The sequence below is a fragment of the Rattus rattus genome, chromosome 1 (genome assembly GCF_011064425.1).
Source record: "Rattus rattus isolate New Zealand chromosome 1, Rrattus_CSIRO_v1, whole genome shotgun sequence".
Taxonomy (NCBI): domain Eukaryota; kingdom Metazoa; phylum Chordata; class Mammalia; order Rodentia; family Muridae; genus Rattus; species Rattus rattus.
The window spans coordinates 62193012-62216379 of NC_046154.1; the positions used below are offsets into that span (position 1 = coordinate 62193012).

The 23368-nt window shown below is 40.3% G+C and overlaps 1 pseudogene; it reads right to left on the reverse strand.

Moving 5' to 3' along the window:
- Positions 1 to 488: 488 nt before the first annotated feature.
- LOC116887859 lies at positions 489 to 1067 on the reverse strand (annotated as a pseudogene).
- Between the last annotated feature and the right edge of the window lie 22301 nt (positions 1068 to 23368).

The window sequence follows — 23368 nt, forward strand, 5'->3', positions numbered from 1 at the left end:
AGATAATTTTGTTGGCTATGTTCTGATCAGATCTGAGTCTTCCACAGATATAATAGACTTGGAAAACTTTCACACTCTACAACCATGCTCTGTTGTTATGTGTGAAAAATAAAACCAAAAGACTTGAAAATATGATTCTCTTTCTCGTCCAGCTATTTCTCGATTATCCTTTATTCAAGCAAGCTTTAGCATTCTGATCGTCTTCTTTATCTGAACAAGACAGGCCTTCTGTTTGCTGTCATATGCAACCTTCTGCATCAGTCATTCTCAACCTTCTCAATGCTGCAACCCTTCAATAGCTCCTCACACTGTAATGGCTCTAGCCTTAAAATTATTTTTGTTGCTACTTCATAGCTATAATTTACTACTGTTATGAATTGAAATGTAAATATCTGATTTGCAGGCTATGTGACCCCCAAAGGGGTCACGACCCACAGGTTGAGAATCACTACTCCACATCAACTTTTTTTTTTATTCCGTCATTTCCTTTACAACTGAAACTCTGGGAATTCAAAATTAACATCTTGCCTCTGAGCTTCTTGTACATAACAGAAAAAGTTCTGACCTTGTGCCCCACGTTGTTCTGCTGTTGTCTAATGAACTTTTGTGAGCCGGCTGCCATTCAGTTTCACTTGGATTCTCTTACCCACAGTTTCACTTGGGAAGACCAAGTCCTCAAGGACACTGTCGTGCACTGTGGTCAGGGTGTGGCTTCTGGCGCTCTTTTGCTTATTTTTCGTATGGCTTTTCCGGATTGGCTTGGGCAGACTGCTCCTTTGAGCAATAAAGACCACATGCTTCCCACTGATTTTTTTTCTCTGATTCACGAACTAGCTGGACTTGGATTTTCTGGAAAGATTTCAGATGAGGAACTGGTACAAATATTATGATAGCTTTCCGACCACCACCACTTCGATTTCCTTGTCCACGGTGACGTTGAGTTCCTGCGCCTGCGCGTTAAGATCCGCGTTCACCTCCAGCTCGAGCAGTGCCTGAGAGATGTCAGACTCAAACTCGTCCAGCTTCTCGCCATTGGGCTTCACAGTCTTGGTGCTTGAGGTGAGCATGGCTTCGTTCTTACGGAGTGCCAGCTTAGAAAGAGACCCACATCGTCTTGTGATCAATCAATCTCTCTTTGCCGGGTTCCAGAAAACGCCTGCTTTAATGAAGCAGTCCTCCATCTCCATCCTTAGTGCCTACCATGTAATGCGAGCTCAACATAGAGTGGATGGTCGAGAGAACAAATGAACAAAGAAATGAATAAAGAGTGAATGAGAGATGAACCACTGACTTTTTAGTGGTCACTGAGTTAGACTCATCCCGAGATTTGATATATAGTAATGAACTAAGTGTACGTGCTGGCATTACTGATCAATTTGATTTCATCGTACAGATTTGTTCACAGTGATTTTAGCATATAAATTTATGGTCTAACATAAATACACACTGGCTTTTCCAGTTGCTAATTGGGATGGCCTATGAAAAAAGCTATGTTGAGGGAAAGGACTTGGCCCTAAGGAAAGTAAGGGAGCAAACGGGAACTTTTCCTAAGATGTTGACAGGTCTGCCTATCACAGCATGAAAGAAGTTTTTAGAACATGTATTTACCTCTCTGTCGCTTCAGTACGAAGGAACCTGTGTGGATCCTCTGTAATTGATACCCACTTGCAAAGGAAAAAAATGTCTTGTGTGCATTAACTGGGTGTATTTACCACATTTTAGGTAGGCCCTATACCCAGGAGCAGTTGACTAACACAAAGTGAAGTTAAGAACTCAATAGTATTTTTTTTGTAGATTTTTAATCTCATATTACCTTATATGGGAATTTTTGTCTTATTGGTCTTCATTTGAGTATTTTGTTTTGTGTGTGTGCCTTTTCTTATTTCTTTATTTCTTTTCTTCATATTTATTTATTTATTTGTTTGTTTATTGCTATTTATTTTTCTATATCTAGAGAAAGACCTTGGAGTTGAGTGGGTAGGGAGCTAGTGAAGAGTTAGGAGGAGTTGGGGGAGGGGAACAGTATTATTAGAATATATTGAATGAAAACACTTTTTCAATCAATAAATAATCAGAAAGAATATGAATAAGATTTGCAAACCTCTGTAAACATCAGGCTTACACTGTGGGAGAGGACAAAGTGCTACAAACTAATCTTCTAGCTCAATTCTTCTACATGGACGTCTTTGCGTCTGCATTACTTACATTTTTTTTTCTGTTGCCTGCAGAAGATGCCCGCACTCTCCAAAGACATGTTTTTATGGCGTCAGTGTGAAGGACGGGGTACCTGCCCAGTGCTCAAAGGCACCTGTTCCCATCTCCTCCTCTGTCCACTTTGCAAGTCACTTCACTGCCTCTTGCTGCAGAAGTTAGGGAAATTCCCCTAAGCCACAATCCTCAAGACTCTTGTTTCTGTGGACACCTTCCAGATTCCTGTCCTTAGCAACACCAAGAAAAGCATTAACCCCACCCCCAACTGATTAAAAAGGGGAGGTTTTTCAGTGAAAGTCTCACAAAGCAGAAAGGCTTTTTACTGCAAGGGTAACAGCCAGTGAACTGTAGCTTTAAAGGAAGCTAGTTGCTTTTGTGCACAGCCTTCTATATCAGAGCTTGTGGGGTTTTGTTTCTCTAAGAGCCAGGCAGCTAAAACCCAAGCCTTAAATGTGTTTAGTGCAGGAGCCTGGCTCTGGGCCCTCTGCAGATAAAATTATTTCAAAGACCACCACACCTCCAAAAATACTCCAGAAAGGAAACTATATTAGAAGTTCGCCTTTAGCTTTTAGCACAAAGAAGACAGAATGAATCTAGAGTAGGGCTAGCTCGTCCTTTAAATCTGTGTTGTCAATAGGGAATCCAAATTCAACAGAACTGACATTGCTAGATAAAGTCTATCTGCTCAGACATACAGCCGAGAATTCTTCCTTGTTAGTACATATTAAGGCTTAGACTGTGTGATGGTTAATGGAAAGCCAGGGTCTGGTCTGACAGGCAATGATGTGTTTTTAGGGACTAAAACATCTAATACTTTAGATGATCAAGTATTCATCCTCCCATTCACTCACAAGTATGATCCTCATGATTTAGTGGTTCTTAATTACCCCAGACTGATGGCTCCCTCCAAGTCACACTTCCAGGAAAGGCATTCTATATCATCTTCAGTAACATCTAAAGTAACGAACAAAAGTATATTTTATTTTGTTATTGTTTTTGCTTTGTGACAGGTCTCATGAGACAGCCCAGGTTGGCCTGACCTCACAATCTTTCTGCCTTAGTCTCTGAAGTGCAAAAGTATATTTTATCTTCAATAAAGATGAAGAATATGATTATAATTTTCCATTGCAGAAGAGTCCTCTAGCTATTCGGAAGACTGATTATAATTTTTTTCTTCAGTGCTTGTTTTCAAGGTTGGATAAAATTAATATTGAGCCATGTAAATTAAGTTTTCACCCTAGCCCACTTCTGACATACAGGTTCAATGGAAACAGGACAGAGTCCAGTTTTTAAGAAAGACTTTACCTAATTTTCGTTGAACTATCTTTCCACCTTAATTTTAACAAAATTTCCATCAAGGCCTAGGTTCTGTTTTGTTTTGTATTCAGTTTGATATCTATCAGTGCATTTCAGAGAACATAAATTATTGAACCTTACAAACTACAGTGTTTATACAGAGTTTATGTGTTAATGTGTAGAGAAGGCTTTTGCCAGAGTCTCTGAGATCATAACAGTCTTGAAAACCACAGAACATTAATAATTACTGAAAAGCACGCGCCTACTGCCATATGAATGCTTGTACAGTTTTCTTGAAACCCAAACATTGACAGTCTTTGGAGTTGCCATCCCTTAATATGTCATATCTTACAGGTGGCTATTGTGTGTTCCTACACAAGCAGATGGGTAGAGATGACCTGGAGGAGCCCCTGCCATGAGACAGTGTGAGTAGAAATAAAATTCCACTTCGATGATGATGTAGTAATGTCTGCAAGAGTGAGAAGACTGAATGTTCTGTGATTATGCACCAGATCTTTGGATTTAATCAAATATGTATATCAAATATATATCATATATATATATATATATATATATATATATATCCCTAATTTTACCTTAATTACACCAGAGACAGATGGCTCACTCCAGGTCATGACTTCCAGAGAAGGTGTTCTACGTTATGTTCAATAACATCCAAAAAAAAAACAAACAAAAGAAAACTTCACATAACTTGAAAGTATATTTCACTTTGTTATTGTTTTACTTTGTGACAGGTCTCATGAGACAGATATCCCAGGTTGGACTTACCTTATAATCTTTCTGGTAATTTTGTATGTATGTGTATGTATATCGATATAGATATAGAGACAGAGAGGGACAGAGGGAGACATACACACACATACATACACACACACACACACACACACACACACACACACACACACACACACACACACACACACACACACAGGCTCCTTACAACCACAGACATGTATAACCCATCAAACAATATGACCACCTGAGTGGCAGTGCTCCAGTCTTCTTTGTAATGATGGGACCTAAGTCTGGAGCCTGGTGTGTGACCATCCACTCTGGGGCTTATGTAGACCATGCACATGGCTTGAAATCTTCTACCAGTTTTATCATTAAGAATCCAGTAAAATAATCAAAACCAACAGCTGTTCATTAGCTAGAAAGCTTTTTTTTTAATCAGCAAAACATTGTTTTAAATTAAATATGGCAGCATTTAAGAGAATTGAATGTTTTGTGTTAAAAAAAGGAATCTATTTGTGTGATATTTAAAGTTTTGTAGTGCTTGAGATGGAATAGATCAGTCTCATAATTCCAATATAAAATGCATAATTGACTAATTGATTTATACTTGTAGTTTCAGGTTGAAATATTACTAAATTGATCTACAGTGCTGGAATACTTAAAAGATTTTGATTCACCATATTTATAAATTTAATTCATTTGATTTAAAAGGTTTATTTAATTACTCAGGAAGGTTTTAAGTCAGACAATTGAGGTACTTAAAGAAAATCAGATACATTAAATTTATAAGTGAATTTTAAAATGTCTGAAGAGGTTTAATTATCTGTTTGTAAATGAAGCTAAATATTTCTCTAAGTGCCCTTAAAAGCAATTTCTGGAACTTCCTGGATCATAAACAGAATGGAATTTGTAAGCTGAAATGAGAATCTGAAGGGTAAACTAGGTTTTTAAATTTACACCAGGAAAAAAAACCACAAAATATTAATATTTTAAAAAGTACCATCAGCCTGATATTTTCTGAGCATAAAGGCCACCTTCAAGGACTCTAGAAACCGTAGCACAACATGCACTTCTGTCTGCAGTATAAGATCATTCCTCACTTCTGCAGAGAAGTAGTTACACTACCTTTATGTTTATTCCCAACGCCCTCAAATCATCCAGGTAACTCAAGGGATGAAACTCCTTTTTATGCCGTAGTCATTGTCATTGTCGTCGTTGTCATCGTCATCATCATCATCATCATCATCATCATCATCATCATCATCAGCAGCAGCAGCAGCAGCAGCAGCAGCAGCATCTCTCTATCTCCCTTCCTTTTTCTCTTTATTCCTTCCTCCTTCACTCCTTCCCTCTCTCCTTCTCTCCCTTCCTTCCTTCCTTCCTTGCTTCCTTTCTTTCTTCCTTGTTTTGATGTTATGAAGGATTACATTCTGCTGCTGGCATGGACTTTTAAAGAGTGTTGGAATTACTTAGGACTGTGGAAAATTAAAGTTGGCTGAAATTTATATATGTATATGTGTGTGTGTGTGTGTGTGTGTGTGTGTGTGTGTGTGTGTGTGTGTGTGAAAATCGAAACTCCCTCTCTCCTTTCTGGATTCTTTGTGAGGCAGAGTTTCACCACGTAGCCTATGCTAGCCCAGAACTAGATTATAAACATGCCTTGTGGTTTTGTTTTTCCATCTTTGCAATGAAAGGAAAAATGTGGTGTTTGGCAAGCAATAGATAGTGATAGGGATTCGGATGATTTAAGTAATCCTACACAATTTGTGATAATTTGTGTTGTCTACGTAGAAGCTTCTAGGCACACCTGGGAGGAACGGTGTTAAGTTGATGAGTTAAGAATATCCAAAGTAGAAATGGGGGCACCATTTCAGTGCTTGGGTTCTGTACTGTTAAACAAAAGGAAAGATCGTATTTGTTGCTGTTTCTTTGCTGAAAACACAATGCAATTCGCTCCCTCAAGCCCCTGCCACCATGACAGGTCTGCCATAATGTACTGTACTGTTACCTGGAACGGCGGGCCAGCATAAGTCCTTTCTCCTTTAAGTTGCTTCTGTCAGTGTAATTTTATTATAGTAGCTGGAAAAGAAGCCAAGACAGAAGATGGGTTGTGAGAAGTGGAGGTGCTGCTGTGATAAACATGGGCTTCTGGGGCACCGGGAGCAGCTTTGTGGCCAGAATGTAGAAGAGTTTGGAGCTTTGGGCCAGAAAAGCTCTAACATACTGGAGCACAGCTTAATGGGCCCTTCTGGTGGGTTTGGAAAACAAGCCTGCTGAAAAAATTATGAACACTGGACATCTAGTTCACACACTTTTGGAGAGAAATAAGAACCCTCAGGAACTGGAAATCGGGACCATTTATGCAGTATTTTCAAGAATTTGAATATATTCTGCTTGTGTCCTGAGAACTGAGTGAAGTTAAATTTAAAGATAGTGAACTAATTTTATTTGTTTGTTTGTTTGGCAGAGAAAAATCTCAAAGCCAGAGAGCATTCTGTTTGGTGCTGAATAAGTAATCATTAGAAGAAGACAACACTACCGGAGAGAAACTTCCTGAACTGGGACAACAGGAAAGATGTCAGGAGGGCAAACCCCACCCATCTGAGGAAGTTCCATCTTGCAAAGATCAAAACTCATTTGAAGGAAGAAAACCTGAACTGAGCAATTCCCCGCTCAAATACAACCACCTCAATGTAATCGCTTTCCCGATTCTGGGTCAGTACAGACAAGCTGCTGCAGCTATTTCACAGAATGCCGACTTTCATCTCTAGCTGCCAGCAGGGTGTGGTAGCATTGTTCATATGTCACTGATTTCACAGGCTTGATAGATGCAAGATTGGAGTGGGAGGGTCATGGTGTCTTCCACCATCTCTAGAATGTGTTGCAGGATTGGAATTCCTTCAAGGAGATACTGATGGACCATTGGATGAAGCTATGAGTGGTGAAGTATAAGTTGCAAGAGACAGCTCAGGATGGTAGAATGCCAGTACTAGGGCATACACACGAAACAAAGTTTCAGGCACAGGATGGAGCAAGCCTAAGGAAAAGGTGACGCATGCTGCAGGTTTCAAATGTGGAGGGCTGGGACTATCCGATCCCTTTAAAGCCCCGAGGATTCCATCATGAGTTCCAGATGTTAGACTCAGAGCTAGAGGATTTGCTATTTGTCTTACTGGCTTTGATCTTGCTTTTGTCTGATCGTTCCCGGCTATGTCCCAATTCCTTCATGTTTAAATGAGTGTCTTTATTGTGTACCGTTGTATGTTAGAAGTACATAACCTGGGTTTGATGTTATGAAGGATTACAGTTAGGAAACTTCTTTGGGTCTTAGATGAGACTTAGACTTTGGACCTCAGTACACTTCTGCTGCTCCATTCTGCTGCTTGCATGGACTTTTAAAGGGTGTTGGAATTACTAAGGACTGTGGAAAATTGAAGTTGGCTGAAATTTTATATATATATATATGTATATATATATATGAAAATTGAAATTGGAGTGTATGTCAAATCTATGTCAGAGACCAAATTAGCCTTTAAGTTATTCATTTGAGTGTTCTGGTATTTAAGTCGAAGTGCTCTGAATGCTCATGTGTTTGGGTCTCATTTAAATTCTACCTCAGAGAAATGTAGAGCTCATCATCCTGCTAAACCATGTAGTGTTCATCAACAATTTTAAAAAGAAATTTTGTTACATGTGCATATGCTCATGTTCCACTGAAAAGAATATAAAATGTGAATATAAAATGCAAATCTAAAAGTATTGTCTATAAATAAAATATAAATATTGTGTTACTGAAAAACAATACAATGACTTCCTATCACCTATTCCTTAGTCCTTTGTACCTAGCCTTCTACCTGGGGGAGAAGCAGGATGGGGAGTGGAACTGGTGATCCTTCTACTCTATTCAGTGGCCACATCCAGGCCCCCAGTGGTCTCAGGCTCTTAGGTACCTGCCATCCCTCTCGCAGTTCCCTAGGGGCCCATCATGGTCCTCTCTCTTCATAAAACCGAGCAACCCAGTCTTGCTCCACCATTAAGCGCTCTAGGAAATGCATGGTTGTGTAGAGGATGTATAAGTAACTTCGCTTTTTGGTTTTGATTGAACCCAGCAACAAATGTCAGTGCCTATATATGGAACGACCGACGCCCATGCTTTCCTGTGGATGCTGGCACCTGTGCCGTTCCTTTCCTTTCTTACCTGTAGCAGCATGCTGCCCTGCCCATGTGCTTTATACCCTGTTGTCTCACTACACATCGCTGGGATATCCAGAGACAACATATGTTTCCTGTTTTGCGAGAGCTGTCACTGTCTGCTGGAGCCCACCCGGTCCCCACTCAGACCCACAGAGGCACAAGCAAGTTGGCAGGACTGGACAGTCAAGACTTTTCTACCCCCATCGGCCCACAGTAAGAGTCTGATGTGCCACCCCAGCTCTTCCTCTCCGTAGGGTTAATTTTGAGGCGTGTTTTCTATGCTGCTTCCCAGAATTCCCCAGTGTGGATTGCCAGCCTGACAATTCATCGCAGACACACTCTTGGCTGGCGTTCTTCTTTCTTGCCTTGTCCCTTCTTTTTTGCTCCTAAGCTTGTCTTGTTTTCACGCCACTATCCAGTTCTAAATCTGTTTCTGACGGGAACCTGAACTGTAAAATATTTTTTGAACCAAATGCCATTTTAAAGAAATTAATTAGGCATAGAATTTAGTTAGCCCTTGTTCTTCTGAAGGGAAGGACAAGCACTTTCTGTAACACTACTGAATCTAGGACTTGGGCCCAGTGCTTCCCACTCTCTTAAGGGAAAATGTGCTTTGACAGTGAAGTGTCCCACGTAATGGGCTCCTGGGTCCTAGACAAGAGCACGGTTCCTAGAAATTTGGATTCAACCACTAGATGTTTAAGAAATCACAGTGAACCCTAACTTTTCTACCAAAATCAACCCTCAGCTTTGCCGCTCTCAACCTAAGGGAGACACTAAGGGATGGTGATGTAAGTGAAGGGGGACTCACACTCGCCGCTCTTCTCCCATTGTCTACTGGCAATCCAAGAGGTGTTTGCTCTAATGGCTTCCGGCTTAACTCTTCTAGGAGGCCAAGTGTACTTCTGGGCCTAATGGATGCTAATGAAGGAGTTTATCATTCCCCCACTAAAGGTTTCCTGTCTGTCCATAAATCTCGGTGTTTGGTGACTCAATTGCCTCCAGGAAGTTGGCTTGAAGAAAGACTTTTAAAAATCTCTAACCACTGACCAGGGAGTGGCTTTCTCAGCCAAAGGATGCAATCTCTTCCTGCTGACATGGGGTTCTCTAATGCAAACATCATAAAGTATTCATGCGCTTCCCCCCTTGCCTCAGAATAGAACCCACATCTCCACTTGGGAATATATTAGAGCTTTAAATGCCTCCAGAGTGGATCTGTCCCCTCCCAGCTAATAATTGTTCCTCTGGTTTTCTGTGAGGGTGACTCTGGGATGCTCTGTCTTTCTTTTCCATCCGTCCCTTTGCATTTGCTCTCACCTCATCTCCCGTCTCCCTCTTTCCCTCAGCCTGGTTTATGGCTCTTCTTCTAGAGGGGTGGCTTCCTAGTTGACTTCCCTGGAGTGGGCGGGGATTAAATATTCATGGAAAGATAGTGTGGGCACAGGGGATCCGGAAGAAGACGAACAGAATACACAGTAAACGACAAAGTTTAAGCATGTTAATGTTGGCATTATAACGAGCACTGCCACGTCCACAGCCTTGCAAGCTGCAGTCATCATGAAGCTGGATAGCCAGGTTTACACTTACCTTACTCAGGCGTGATTCTTAGCCTTCACCATTAAATTAGAATGTAATTACCTTCCACAGACAAAAATAGCACCTTTGGGTACTAAGTAACATAATTTACTTCATAAATAGCATCAAAATACCTTCATTAGATGCCAGTGACTAGGGAAAAGGCATTTTATTAATATTTTAGTATTGACTCTATTTTATTACATTTAGTCAGAATGGGATTTTTTGATTGCAACCTTTTGTCCACACTGCAGCAACCTTCCTTGAAAACAAAATTCCTTGTTTTTCTTTTAACTCAGGAACCAATCTACTTGCAATGAATGTTTTTCAAAGCCTCGGGGGCTGTGTATTTAGGTGGAGATCTGGGTTCCTAGTGGCTCCCTTCTCATGATAGGTTTATAGTCAAGAGAGTGGTGAATACAATCGGGTCCAGGACGAAGCAGCTTTGAAGATGCCAAATCTCTTCTTTTTCCTTCCATTCTTTTTTTGTTTTACACAAATACTAGCATCATACAGAACCCATACCAGTCAGGAAAAGGAAATGCCCTCTCTTGTGGATTTGGAGGAAGTGAGAAAAAAACCATTCAAGCTCAGAAAGAGGTGGAGTCCGTCAGACAGCACAAGATTTCACGGTGTCTGTTCACTCAAGCCCCAAGTTTTGCTCCACCTACAACCCGAGCCTCCGTGGAGCCAGTCTGCCACACTTGGATATTTTGACATTTTTTTTTCCTGAAGATAAAAATAGGAGAGCAATTCATTTCCAGTTGAGGCATAAAAAGAATTACTGCAAAATACAGAGCAGACATTAAAGGTCATTGTCAAAGCTGGCTCCGCCACTGACTGGCAACGTGTGAACTTGGTCAAGTTCACTGATGTCTGCTTCTTGATGTGTTGTACTGTAAAATGATGACAAGGGTATTTACCTCCTCAGTTCTTTTTCAGGCTAAAATGAGTTAATATTTGTCATAGAGCTGGTAGAGTCTTTTCTGGCACGGAGTGGGTGACATATAGATACGAGGTATTTGGCCTGATGCCCTAGCTAAGCTGGACATTTCATTGCTGTTGAATTGGTTGGCTAGCTTCTGTTAAAACCACTCTACAGTCGCGAACTTCTAGTGCCCTGAAGGACCCTTTGAACTTTGGTTATTGCTTTTTCTATAGTCTTTTCTTGTGGCAGCTGATACCTTACAAGATTTCTACTGTATAGCTTTTCCCCTTGGGGACAAAAGAGCAGTTCCAGTCTTTCTTCCAGAGGGTACCCTACGGACATTTGAGACTACACTGAGAATATACACCCTGATGATATTTTTCACCAGCTCTACATCTCAGGAACTATAAATTTCTTTCATAAAACAGTTTCCTGGGTGGCTCTCACGCTATTCAGTTTATTAGGACCACATACCAGTTTCTCATCTATATTATGTAGCTTCAATTCTCCCAGCCAACCTTAGTTCCCTCCTTCAATGGCATTTTTTTTTCTGTATCTGTGATAGGTTAAAATACTCAGATGTGAATAAATACCATAGAGGAGATTACAGCTGGAATGAGCAAATATCTATGGAGACAGAAGAAGAACTGCTCAGAGAACTCGATTAATCATCAGTCTAAGGAATGTGAGGTTTTCAGATAATGCTGTCTCACATTGTGTGGACAGGGAGAGCATCATTGAGTGGGCACTGAGAGGAGTTTTCAGATTGAAGGGAGACCAACTTTGTGTGTATTTTGGAAGAAAGCTGTAAATGGAAGAAATGTGCTGAAGTATAAGCCAACTTACCTGTTCTGATAGCAAACAGCAGACAGAAATCCCAAGGCTCATGCAGAGGAAACTGAGAAGACTGGAGTAAGTCGGGAGTATTGGTTTTTTGATCATGTGGTAGAATCTGATATGTCTCTTCCTGGAAAAACAATCGAAGATCGAAATCAAAGGTTCTCTGGGTTATAAAGGACATTTCCTTTGTTATGGTTAATCCAATCCCATCATCCTTTAGATTTGGACTCACTCAGAAGACATTGGTCTGGGTATGAGGGTGAGGGTGATTCCCAAAGAAGATCTACCTTGAATGTGGCTATCAAAGCCATAGGCCATAGGGGAAGGTTCTTGGGTCTAAATGAAAATGGAGAGATTAAGTTGAGCACCAGTATTCATTCTTCTCTTCTACCTTACTGTGGATACAGTGTAACCAGCTTCCTGATGCTCCAGTCCTAATAGCTAGAGTGGCTCTTGACAACATGGCTTCCTGTCACAATGACTTTCACAATGACTATTCATGCCTTGCATCAAAATAAACTTTTCCTTAAGTTGTGTTTGTTGAATATTTTGCCACAGGAATGAAAATCAATCTTTCCTATTTATTTCCTGTTTCATTTTTAAGGCTACCTATCAACATTAAGTCAGACTGTGTTTACCTCCTTAGACTATAAGACTTTTGAGTAGGAGTGTTTTTTGATCAACTGGTTTTGTTTTTCAGTTTTAAGTATCAAGTTGAGTAAATATAATTATTTCCCCCAGTTCTATTTCTACCTGGAGCGTTTGTTTATTTGTTTGTTTGTTGTTTGTGTTCCCAGACTGGATTCTCCTAACTCTTTTTTTTGAACACACCATGTTTTCTGCAGTGCCTTTTTTGCTTTTGTTGTAAATAGTTTCATACTTAACAGCTAGTGGAGCCCTTTGCTTGCCCAGCACATGTTTAAATCTTTACATTAGGCATTCACTACTCTTGCAATTCCATACATACTTCCCTGTCTGCTGCCATCCGTGTTCAGCCTCATGTAAAAAGAAACCTCATTCTGAATCATCTAGAGTGGTAGAGTTCCACAGGGACGTTGCCAAATATCCTCTTGGAGGCTCCAGTAGAGCACCATTACATTCATTCATTCACTCATTCATTCGTTCACTCATTCATTTTTTTTTTTTAGGAATTTTTGGGTTGCTGCCATGAGCCAGTCTCGTGATGAATCTAACATTTGTGTAACACTAGACCAGGAATCCACTCCTTGGCAAGGTTAGCCATTGTGTGGATCGTCTTTAGCACAATGGTAACGTCTTCATTACATAAAACATGTGCCTGTAGTATCTATTGATTCTTCAACTATAGTCTAATGTTCAGTTTCTTAAGCTACCAGTTAAGCAAGTGAATGTGGCGGTTGAAGCATGTAGTAACGGTACTGGATTTCTAGTGCTCAAGAAGAAAAACTAAAAATGAATGCACAACGAATCCAAAGTGTGTCTGGTAGCACTTGGTCAGATTTTACCACATGGCTTTGCTCCAGCTCTCCTTCTGGACATGTAACATGTATGTTTCACAATGCACACGCCAGCATGAACCAAAAACAAATGCTGCACAGAGCTCCTCAGCTCAGAAAGGACACTGCTTATTTTGCTTCAAATTTTAGTGTTCCTCTGTATGTTTGAAATTTTCTGCTCTTAGAGAAACAAAGTGGTTTAATGACAGAAAACAGGGTTTTTAATATCTTTCCTACTCTCACTCCTCAGTATGGGAGTATCAAAACAGCACATATTTGGATCATATTATTGGATCATATTATCTTAGAATGTTTGATTTTAAAAATTGCTGTTTGAGTCGCTGGTGAGTTTATTAAAAATCATTAAATGAGTTTTGGCTTGGGATTAGGACAGTATTTCCAGCATTTTTTTGAAATGGCTCTAAATATACTCCTGCCATTTGTACTATGCATTTATGTGAAGTGCTTTTAGTATTAACAGTCAAAATCAAATTATTGATCAACTCTGACAAAAAAAACCAACAAAACAAAGATGCTCTGTGTCCTTTGGTATCAAATACTCAGCCAAGATTTGGTTCCTTGTGTAAAAATAGATAGCATGTGGTGTCGTCAACAAGGACATTTATGTTTGTCTATAATAAATGTTAAAATTGGGGTGAGGTGGAGAAGAAGAGAGTTTTCAATGGGAGAGTGAAGGGGATTCAAGAGGGTAATAGAGGCCGAAAAAGAACTAAAAGTCATTACATATATGTACAAAATTGTCCCAAATAAAATAGGGGAAAACTACAAGCTGGGAAACAGCTGGGAGAAAGAAAAGAAAACAGCTGGGAGAGCTCATTCAGTGGAGAAGAGAGATTGCTGGGCAGACCTGAGACCTGAACTTCGATCTCTAGCATCCATGTAAAAAGTCAGGTGTGGCCAAAACATGCGTGAGGATTCAGTACTCAGAGTGTTTAGGGTAGAGGTAAAGATGGTGGAATTACTGATGCTGCTGGCAGTCAGCCTGGCTTCAGGCTCAGTGACCAAGCCTGTTTCACGATACAAAGTGGGAAGCAATTGGGAAGTACATCCTTCTCTGCCATCTGCATTTGCATGAAAATGTACACATGTAAAAATAGCACGTGCGCACACACACAGAACACTCAAAATACAGCTAAATGTTAACATTGTGGGTATACCAAAGAACTGCTTTAAAATCAATTTCTTTGTGATTAGCAGTAAGTGTTTGATTTTATGCCTATCTTATATATGTCTCTATCTTATGCCTATCTTATATATGCCTCTATACCTAGGGTACATGATTTTTTTTTCTGGTGCAGCATTGGCAAATGCAAAAGTTTAAGGTTCTGTTTGGTGCAGAAGAGAAGATAGCCAATCTTTGGGCTTCTCCCACCCCATGACTGCCTGTCAATACCTTTTTTTTTTTTTTTTTTTTTGGTTGTTTTTTTCGGAGCTGGGGACCGAACCCAGGGCCTTGCGCTTCCTAGGCAAGCGCTCTACCACTGAGCTAAATCCCCAACCCCTCTGTCAATACCTTAAAGACAAGCTACACCCAGTTTTTGTTTTCTTTCAGTGAAACATTTCCACACTTTTTACTCCTCCCCTGGGACATCAGTTTGACTAATCGGAACCTTTGTTGTAGTGTATAATTCTGTGAATCTGCATTCACTTTGTCAACTAGAGTGGTTTTTTTTTTTCATGGTTAGCATTTCCCCTTTACAACTGAAGCAGTGATAAACTACAAGGGATGTGGTCCTTTTGGGGTGGGAGTATGTATTTTTAAATCTATCAAATCACATGTCTGTAGCTATAAGACGGTCACCATTATTAATTAATTACCACTTTCTAGCGAATGGCAAAATGCTTAATACAGTTGTATATGTGATGTCACATTGAGCAACATAGGAGACCATGGAGATGGGTAGCATCTTCCTGGCCAGAGGGGTGTTAAACCTACTAGAACAGTTCGAAACCTGAGGAAGCTACCTTCACTCGGATACTGCTAAATGCTTAACAGTTGGTTCTTGAGAGTGTTGGTGAATCACCGTCTTCAAACTTTTCTGGGTACTGGAGAGATGGCTCAGGGGTTAAGAGCACTGACTGCTCTTCCAGAGGCCCTGAGTTCAATTCCCAGCAACCACATGGTGGCTCACAACCATCTGTAATGGGATCCAATGTCCTCTTCTGGTGTATCTGAAGAGAGCAACAGTGTACTTATACATAATAATAAATAAATCTGTAAAAAAACAGAAAAGTTTTCTGATTCTATGGCATGATCTTTTATCAAGACTAGCTTCAAGCTTCCAATGTAATACCAAACAAGGGTTTGAAAAGAGTTGCTGGGTACTGATGAGATGAGTGGTGAAGAGTGTTTGCTTCTCTTGCAGAGGACATGAGCTCAGTTCCCAGCACCTGCACAAACACACATGTATATCTACCTCCACATTTACATGTAATTTATACAGTGGATCTTTAAAAAACTGGATACTCACCATTGCTATGTTTTTTCTCTAAACATACATAGCAGACACATCTTAGGAGCAATGGTTATAGTAAGATATCACAGAAATAACCAATAAGTATTATATTTGGAGTATTCATTACTTTTTGAAAAATGCATAATGATTTTGTAGAGCTTAAGTTTTAATAATAGTATTTAAGAATAACCTTTCAGAATTACTGAAGATTTAACAATTAGCTCTAAGAAAGTGAACTGTAGCCTAACACTGTAAACTAGGTTTATAACAATTTACAGGAATATCAGACAGGACTTTATATGACATCGTTTGGGAATTTAGAAAACAATCACTTTTTGTATGGATATAACCAAGGGGATTTTCGTTTTCTTTTAACATTAATTATATGTTTTTTTCTTTTTAAAATTTCCAAACAATCTATTTTGACCATGTTTTCCCTTCCCCGACTCTCCCAGGTCCTTCTCACCTCCCTTTCCATCCACACCCAACATCTGGATGATGCTGTTTTCATGAACTCAGTCTCTTCCTTCATCACTCAACTATTTGTCCCCATGACTTGCTCTTTTGTTCATTCAGGTCTTTCTTATGTCCTGGTTCCTTCTTAGAATGTTCTGTGTGTCTTCTAATGTTTATCACTTAGCCTAGTCACTGCCTGTTGTCTGACCCAGGTCACCTGCAAAAAATTTCAAGTGGTCTATGATTTAGTAGCAACAACAATAAAAACAACAAACAACTCATCCAAATTTTCCCCGGGTCTTCCATTTGTACATGTGTGAAAATACGCACGCACACACACACACACACACACACACACACACACACACACACACACACACACACACACAGAGAGAGAGAGAGAGAGAGAGAGAGAGAGAGAGAGAGAGAGAGAGAATCAGTTTCAGATTTATTTAGTTAAGGATCAGAAATGTGACAGATGCACTTTTGCTACAAAGAACAAAAGCAGATACAAAATGCCTTCCTGAAGTTTCCCATGGTCCCATCTCTGATGAATAAGATAGGGGCTTACAGCTCATAGTAATGCCGTCTAAGGTAAAGGCTCCAGGAAGCTTAATTTTGTGCCAGGAACACCTTCACTTTATATTAAGTCTTTCATTGCTGTCCGGAACTCACATATACAATTAAATTTATATGCTCAATCCTTCCCTTTCAATGGATGTTTACAAATTTTAAACTTTAGGTTCTAAGCTCATATCAGAGTTTACTCTTCTGAACCAGGGAACAAAGCAGGTGATGTGTGGGCATTGAGCCTCTCTCTTAGCCCACAGCTCTCCAGTATCCTGAAAGCCCATTCATTCATAGTTCAGCACAGTGCATTGTTGCTCCTTAGCCCTGGCTGTGCAAAGAGTTGCTGGGTAGAGGGTAATGTTGTGGTAGACCTGGCTTTGCTGTTGGTAAAGAATTCAAAGTTTCTGTGTTGTAGTTTCCTTTTCATCATACCTTAATGCTCAAGACAATGAAATTTCGTGCCATTTTTTTTACCAAAGGCATATAGGCCTTAAATAGTCATCTGTGTCAGTGTGAAAGAAGAGGAAACCCTCCAATTAAAATAACTTCAGTTTATGAGTGACTGAATTTATAAAGGGACAAATACACTATAAATGACAATATCATTCATTCCTCTATCCTCCTCAGCCATCACCAAGTCATGGTCTCAATGGCATTCACCCCTTCATCCCTTTCTGCAGGACTTGGTCAGTGGTCACTACATCTCTACTTTTTACTCCCACTTACAATGCAGGATCAAACAGATGGGTAATATGTGTTTAATTGCAATCAGTTAAGATGCTCAGTTAAGGGTCTCCTACCTCCAGCTTTCCCATGTTATCAACTGTCTTTGAGCCTCTTCCAAGTGCAAGTGACAGTGGCCAGTTTCCAGTTAGAGAGAGCTCTGAATATGTAACACGTGTGTCCTCGTTGTGTGTTCATGAATGTATCTCTCATACACCCACCATTTCATCCACACTTGCCATACACACAAAAATATTACTGTTTAATTCTGTTTCCTGATGAGGCACAAAAGGCAGATTATCTGTACAGGCTGTACCATTGTAAAGAGGTAGGCCAGAATGTAAATCTAATTTTCCTTTTGCTTCATATCTCATGAGATAAAGACACACTTACCAGTGGAGTATTGCCCAACTCTATAGAATTCCCCACTTCTGATCCCTATAATTTCCAAAACAAAAAAAATAAATTTTATTTATTTAATTTTTATACAAAGTCTCATTATAAAGCCTCAGTTAGCCTGGATCTTTCTTTGTGACCTAGGCTAGCTTTGAATTGCCTATCTTTATGCTTCAGAATGCCAGGTACTGGGACTGAAGGTATATGCTACCACACATATCCCAAATTATCTTTTAAACTACTGTTCTATGTCACCTTACTCTGAGCCCGCAGGACCCATGGCATGACAGCCGCTGTAATATTGGAAAAAGTTGAGAATTGGTAGAGGGTCAAGCATTTTAATTAATTAATTAACTTTTTGTCCCAATTGCTCTCCCTTCCTGCCCCCCCCGTCCCTCCTCTGCAGTTTTAAGTGATCACCAGGTTGACATGCACCTTCCATAATATAGACTCTAACATTCTACTCAACTTGATTTACGCTCCATGGTGCTGGTGGATCTAGGTGAGGCCTTGTTATTGTTTTCAGATAATGGGATAGGTGCAAACTTGACATGGAGAAGGTGGCCATATTTCTGGTAGCCCATGCTCATATCCCTGTAGAGTTTTAGAAACACAGTGGCAGGTCATAGTGCAGAGATAAGCAATGTGTCTAGAAGCTTACTAGATTCCTGTGTCTGTTTAGGAGAACCATCCAGGAAACCTGCCCAGACTAGTAATAGCACTGTTGAATGTGGCATTAATCAGAAATGTTTATTATGTTAAGTCATTGAAGTTCAGGGTTGTTCCAGTTGGTGATTTACTCCGACGAGTGTGTCTGTCTATAAGGATGCCCTGTGTGTGTGTGTGTGTGTGTGTGTGTGTGTGTGTGTAGACAAGGCCCTAAATAGCTTTTAGTAGCAATTATATTTCATCTGAATGGCTAATGTGTACATGCTGATGTTTCCTTAAAAGTGTGTAGAATTTTAAGCCCGTAGAGCTAAAATGCAGGCACAGCAACCCATTGTGCTAGGAGCTGACATTGAATGCAATTGATTGTAGCCACACCGGGAGCAGGACAGACAAGGTAAATAAATTATGAATTCCAGGGGAAAAGAGCCTGCAATAGCTGCTGTTTCATTTCCCTCTTAACCCCCTGCGACTGTAAACACGCTTATAGATATATTTTATTAATAATTGTTTTGATGTATTTGGATTTTGCAAGTGGCTATTGTAGCTAGGGGATTTCTGGACACCCCTCTAGCTAATCAGATTAGAGGCACAAATGCCGCAGTGACAGACGAGTGTGTATATGAAAAGACAAATGTAAAGTCTCCCCCTCACCAGCACTTGTAACTGGCTGTTTGTTCAAAATCACAGCTTTCGACTTCTTTCCCACTGTGCTCTCCTCACTTCTGTCTCCAAATGATGGACTTCAGACTGAAAATTATACGAGAGATACTTAACAAATGGATATCTCTCAAGGGACGTCAGCGGAATAAAGCACTTCAAGATTCACTTTATGCTACTTGAAGGACGATATTGCTGATGTGATATATTGGAAGAGCTCTAGCTACCAGGATGGACGTTAAAGAATTTGTTCATTTTATGAAGAAGTCAGATCATGTATTTCATTAGCAGTTCAGCTAGGTTAAGGGGTTAAGACAGGCTTCTCATGAGCTCCAGACTCCACAGCAACCAAGAGTGTACTCATACATCCAGTTTCTTTCCGTGTGACTTCACTTGCTTATAATTTCAGAGGGTTAGTCTGTGAACATTATGGTGGGGAGCATGGCGGCAGGCCGCAGGCTCGGTGCTGCAGCAGTAGCTGAGAGTTTTCGTCTGGTCTGCAAGTTGCAGGCAAGAGAGGTGGGGGAGGGGGAGGGAGGGAGAGAAGAAGGAAAGGCCGGAGGGAGAGAGACAGACAGACAGACCCAGACACACAGAGAGAGACAGAAAAAGATAGAAAACAGACAGACAGACAGACTGGACATATCATGGGCTTATGAAGTCTCAAAGCCCACCCCAAGTGACACTTCTTCTCTAACAAGGCCACAACCCCTCCAACAAGGTGATGCTTCCTAATTCTTCCTACACAATCCACCATCTGGGAACCAGACATTGAAATATATAGGGCCATTTCCATTCAATCTGCCACAACTGAGAGGTGGGACTTTCTGGTCTGAAGCTTTGTTTTCAAGGACAGTTCATAGTATAGTCTGACCAAGCTTTGTATCACCCCGGCTCTCAGAGCAGTATCTATCCAGGTAGAACCTCCTACATAATCACCTTGGCATACTACTGTTTGCCTCATAAATAGATTACTTTTCAGTTCTTATTTTTCTTTCTTCGCTCTTCTGTTTCATTGTTCTGTTTTGCCCATGTGCCTAATGGTTTGTCTGGCACAGTCATGGCAATCACTTGAAGGGACTAGAGATGACAGAAAGTGGGGAGTAGATTAGCATTGTAACAACAGGGAGCTAGAGTAAACCATGACGATTGGATAAAATAAGAATCCTAACTGGGAAATTGAACATAGCCTGGGCTAAATCTAGGACAAAAGGATGTGTTCGTTGTGTTATTTGAGCAATAAGTAGACATGTGGAGTGATAGAGAATGTGTTTTGTGGATTTAGATTATCAGGCTTAAGTAGAATTACAGAAAAATCTTCATTGAGACTTTTAGAATAAGTCTGTTGCCTCAAAGATAGTTGTAAAATGCCCTTTGTGGTCTAATTTTATACATCAAAGAAAACGGATACTTTGATACTTTTGTTATCTGGTGTGGTTCATTTCTATTAAGTTCTTCATTCTATGCACATAAAACCAATGTATAAGAGCCTCATTCTCTGAATGTCTGCACACCCATAGCTCAAGTCCAGTGCAGAAGCTAAGCTTATGAATGAAATCATATTTGTATATGGAAACTTGGGGGAAATGAGCTCATGAAGGCTTTGTGCCTTTAGTGGGGGATGAGGCTTCATCCTGTGGTGGTGTACATTTTCTGTTTCCCTTTGCCTCTCTCATTTTCAGCCTCCACCTTGAAGAATACTGTGGAAAGGGGAATGAATGAACAGTCAGGAAAGAAGATCCTCATTAAGAATACCACTTGACCACAGTGGAATTGTGATCGAAGAATTCTAACCCTGAGAACATCAAGAAGTTAATATTATCACTACGTTCCTGTTAGAACAGGCAAACCGACTAAGAAGCAAACTGAAACACAAGGCAGAAATTCATTTGTCCCTTGGTCACTATAGCTTACCATTCCTGACTCCAGGATGGAATACTTATGAGGCAAGAAGGATTTGGGGAGATAGATGTGGTTATGTCAGACAAAATGTTAGTGTTTCCTTGTGGGCAAGGGTTTACCTGGCTTGCATTCCTGGTTCAATCTTGGAGACAGCTGGAGGACCACAGTTGAATATCATCCTGATAGAGTGACTGTAAAACTAGCCACTCAAGCTTATTTTTTATGGACTTTTTATAATCTGATCTGACTGCTTGATACCAAGTTCAGAGAGTCAGGAAAGAACACATTTCTCATTCTTTCACACTCTTTTTTTTTTTAATCTTTATTAACAAGTATTTCTTATTTACATTTCGATTGTTATTCCCCTTCCCCATTTCCTGGCCAACATCCCTTAACCCTCCCCCTTCCCTTTTTATATGGACTTCCTCCCCATCCTCCCCCATTACCACCTCCCCCAACAATCACGTTCACTGGGGTTCAGTCTTGGGTGGACCAAGGGCTTCCCCTTCCACTGGTGCTCTTACTAGGCTATTCATTGCTACCTATGAGGTTGGAGCCCAGGGTCAGTCCATGTATAGTCTTTGCAGTGGCTTAGTCCCCTGAAAGCTCTGGTTGGTTGGCATTGTTGTTCATATGGGGTCTCAAGCCCTTCAAGCTCTTCCAGTCCTTTTCGGATTCCTTCAACGGGGGGTCCTGCTCTCAGTTCAGTGGTTTGCTGCTAGCATTCGCCTATATATATTTGCTTTATTCTGGTGTGTCTTTCAGGAGAGATCTACATCCGGTTCCTGTCAGCCTGCACTTCTTTGCTTCATCCATCTTATCTAGTTTGGTGGCTGTATATGTATGGGCCACATGTGGGACAGGCTCTGAATGGGTGTTCCTTCTGCCTCTGTTCTAAACTTTGCCTTCCTGTTCCCTGCCAAGGGTATTCTTGTTCCCCTTTTAAAGAAGGAGTGAAGCATTTGTATTTTGGTCACCCTTCTTTCTTGTTCCTTATGAAGGACGGTCCTAGCTTTGGCTCATCTGCCTCTTGAACAAATGCAGAGGGACAGGCAGTCTATCTTCAGTACACGTCCTTAGCTCCCTTAAAAAGGCTTTAAGAAGTCTCTGATCTCTTTTGTCTCTGGTTTCTCCCAAAAGCAATAACAACAATTACTAATATACACATACTCACTGTTAATAAATGTTTTGCCTTTGGGGTTAGTGCTTTTCAGAGAAACAAATTCAATAGACTGTCTCCCTCTGCCTGTCTATGCATCTGTCCGCCTAAAAGGAAATTTATTATAGGAATTGACTCCAGAATTCCCAGAAACTTCCATCTGCAGGATGGATGACCAAAGACCCAAGAAAAAAATGCAGTCTGGGTTCAAAGGAATAACAAGAAATAGATGATATTTTCAGCCCAAGAAGAAAGGCCTTTAATCACCCTTTTGTTCTATTTTGCCTTTAAAGTTGCTTACCCAAATTGATATGATAACATTCTTTACGCAGTTTACCTTTTAAAATTCCAATTTCTTCTAAAAACACTCTCAAAGGCATACTTAGAATATTTTCCTAGTTATCTGTTCATTCCTTAATCCAGCCAACACATACAACTAGCAATTGTCTATTTTTATTAATTTATTCTCCATGAACCAATTTCTAAAAATTTATTATACAGACCAGGGGATTATGTTCCTGAGACTTAAGGAACTTCCCAGAGGTGTACAGGGAAGGCCTGATAGTCATCTGAGGATTCTTGCTCTATCTTGCCCTGGAATGTAATGTTGGTAGCCTTTGACTCCATCTTAAAGGAAATTATCCTCACATTTACATTTTCATCATTGTAATTCTCTATTGGATACACACAATTAGATGACCACAAACATAACTATGAGAAGATCCTCTGTAGTGATTTTTTTCAGGTAGAGCAGGGGTACCATGACAACATGGTAATCTTGATACCCACTCAATGGATGACCTGAAAGCAAATCCCTGAATAACACTCATTAGCAATGCGACTTGAACTTGTTTGCTCATCGTTGAAAACAGTCATAATGCAGTCAATGGATGCGAGGCTTAAGAGACTATATGTAGGTCAGATAGTGCAGAATCTGGTATGCCCAAGAACTCTGCAGATGCTTGCAGTGATTTCTCTTAAACTATATGTGTTTGAATTAACAATGGTAAAACTCACTTAGTGTAAGGATATGCAGTGTCTCACCATTTACAGATCATATGCTTCTAATTTAGAAACTGCAAAA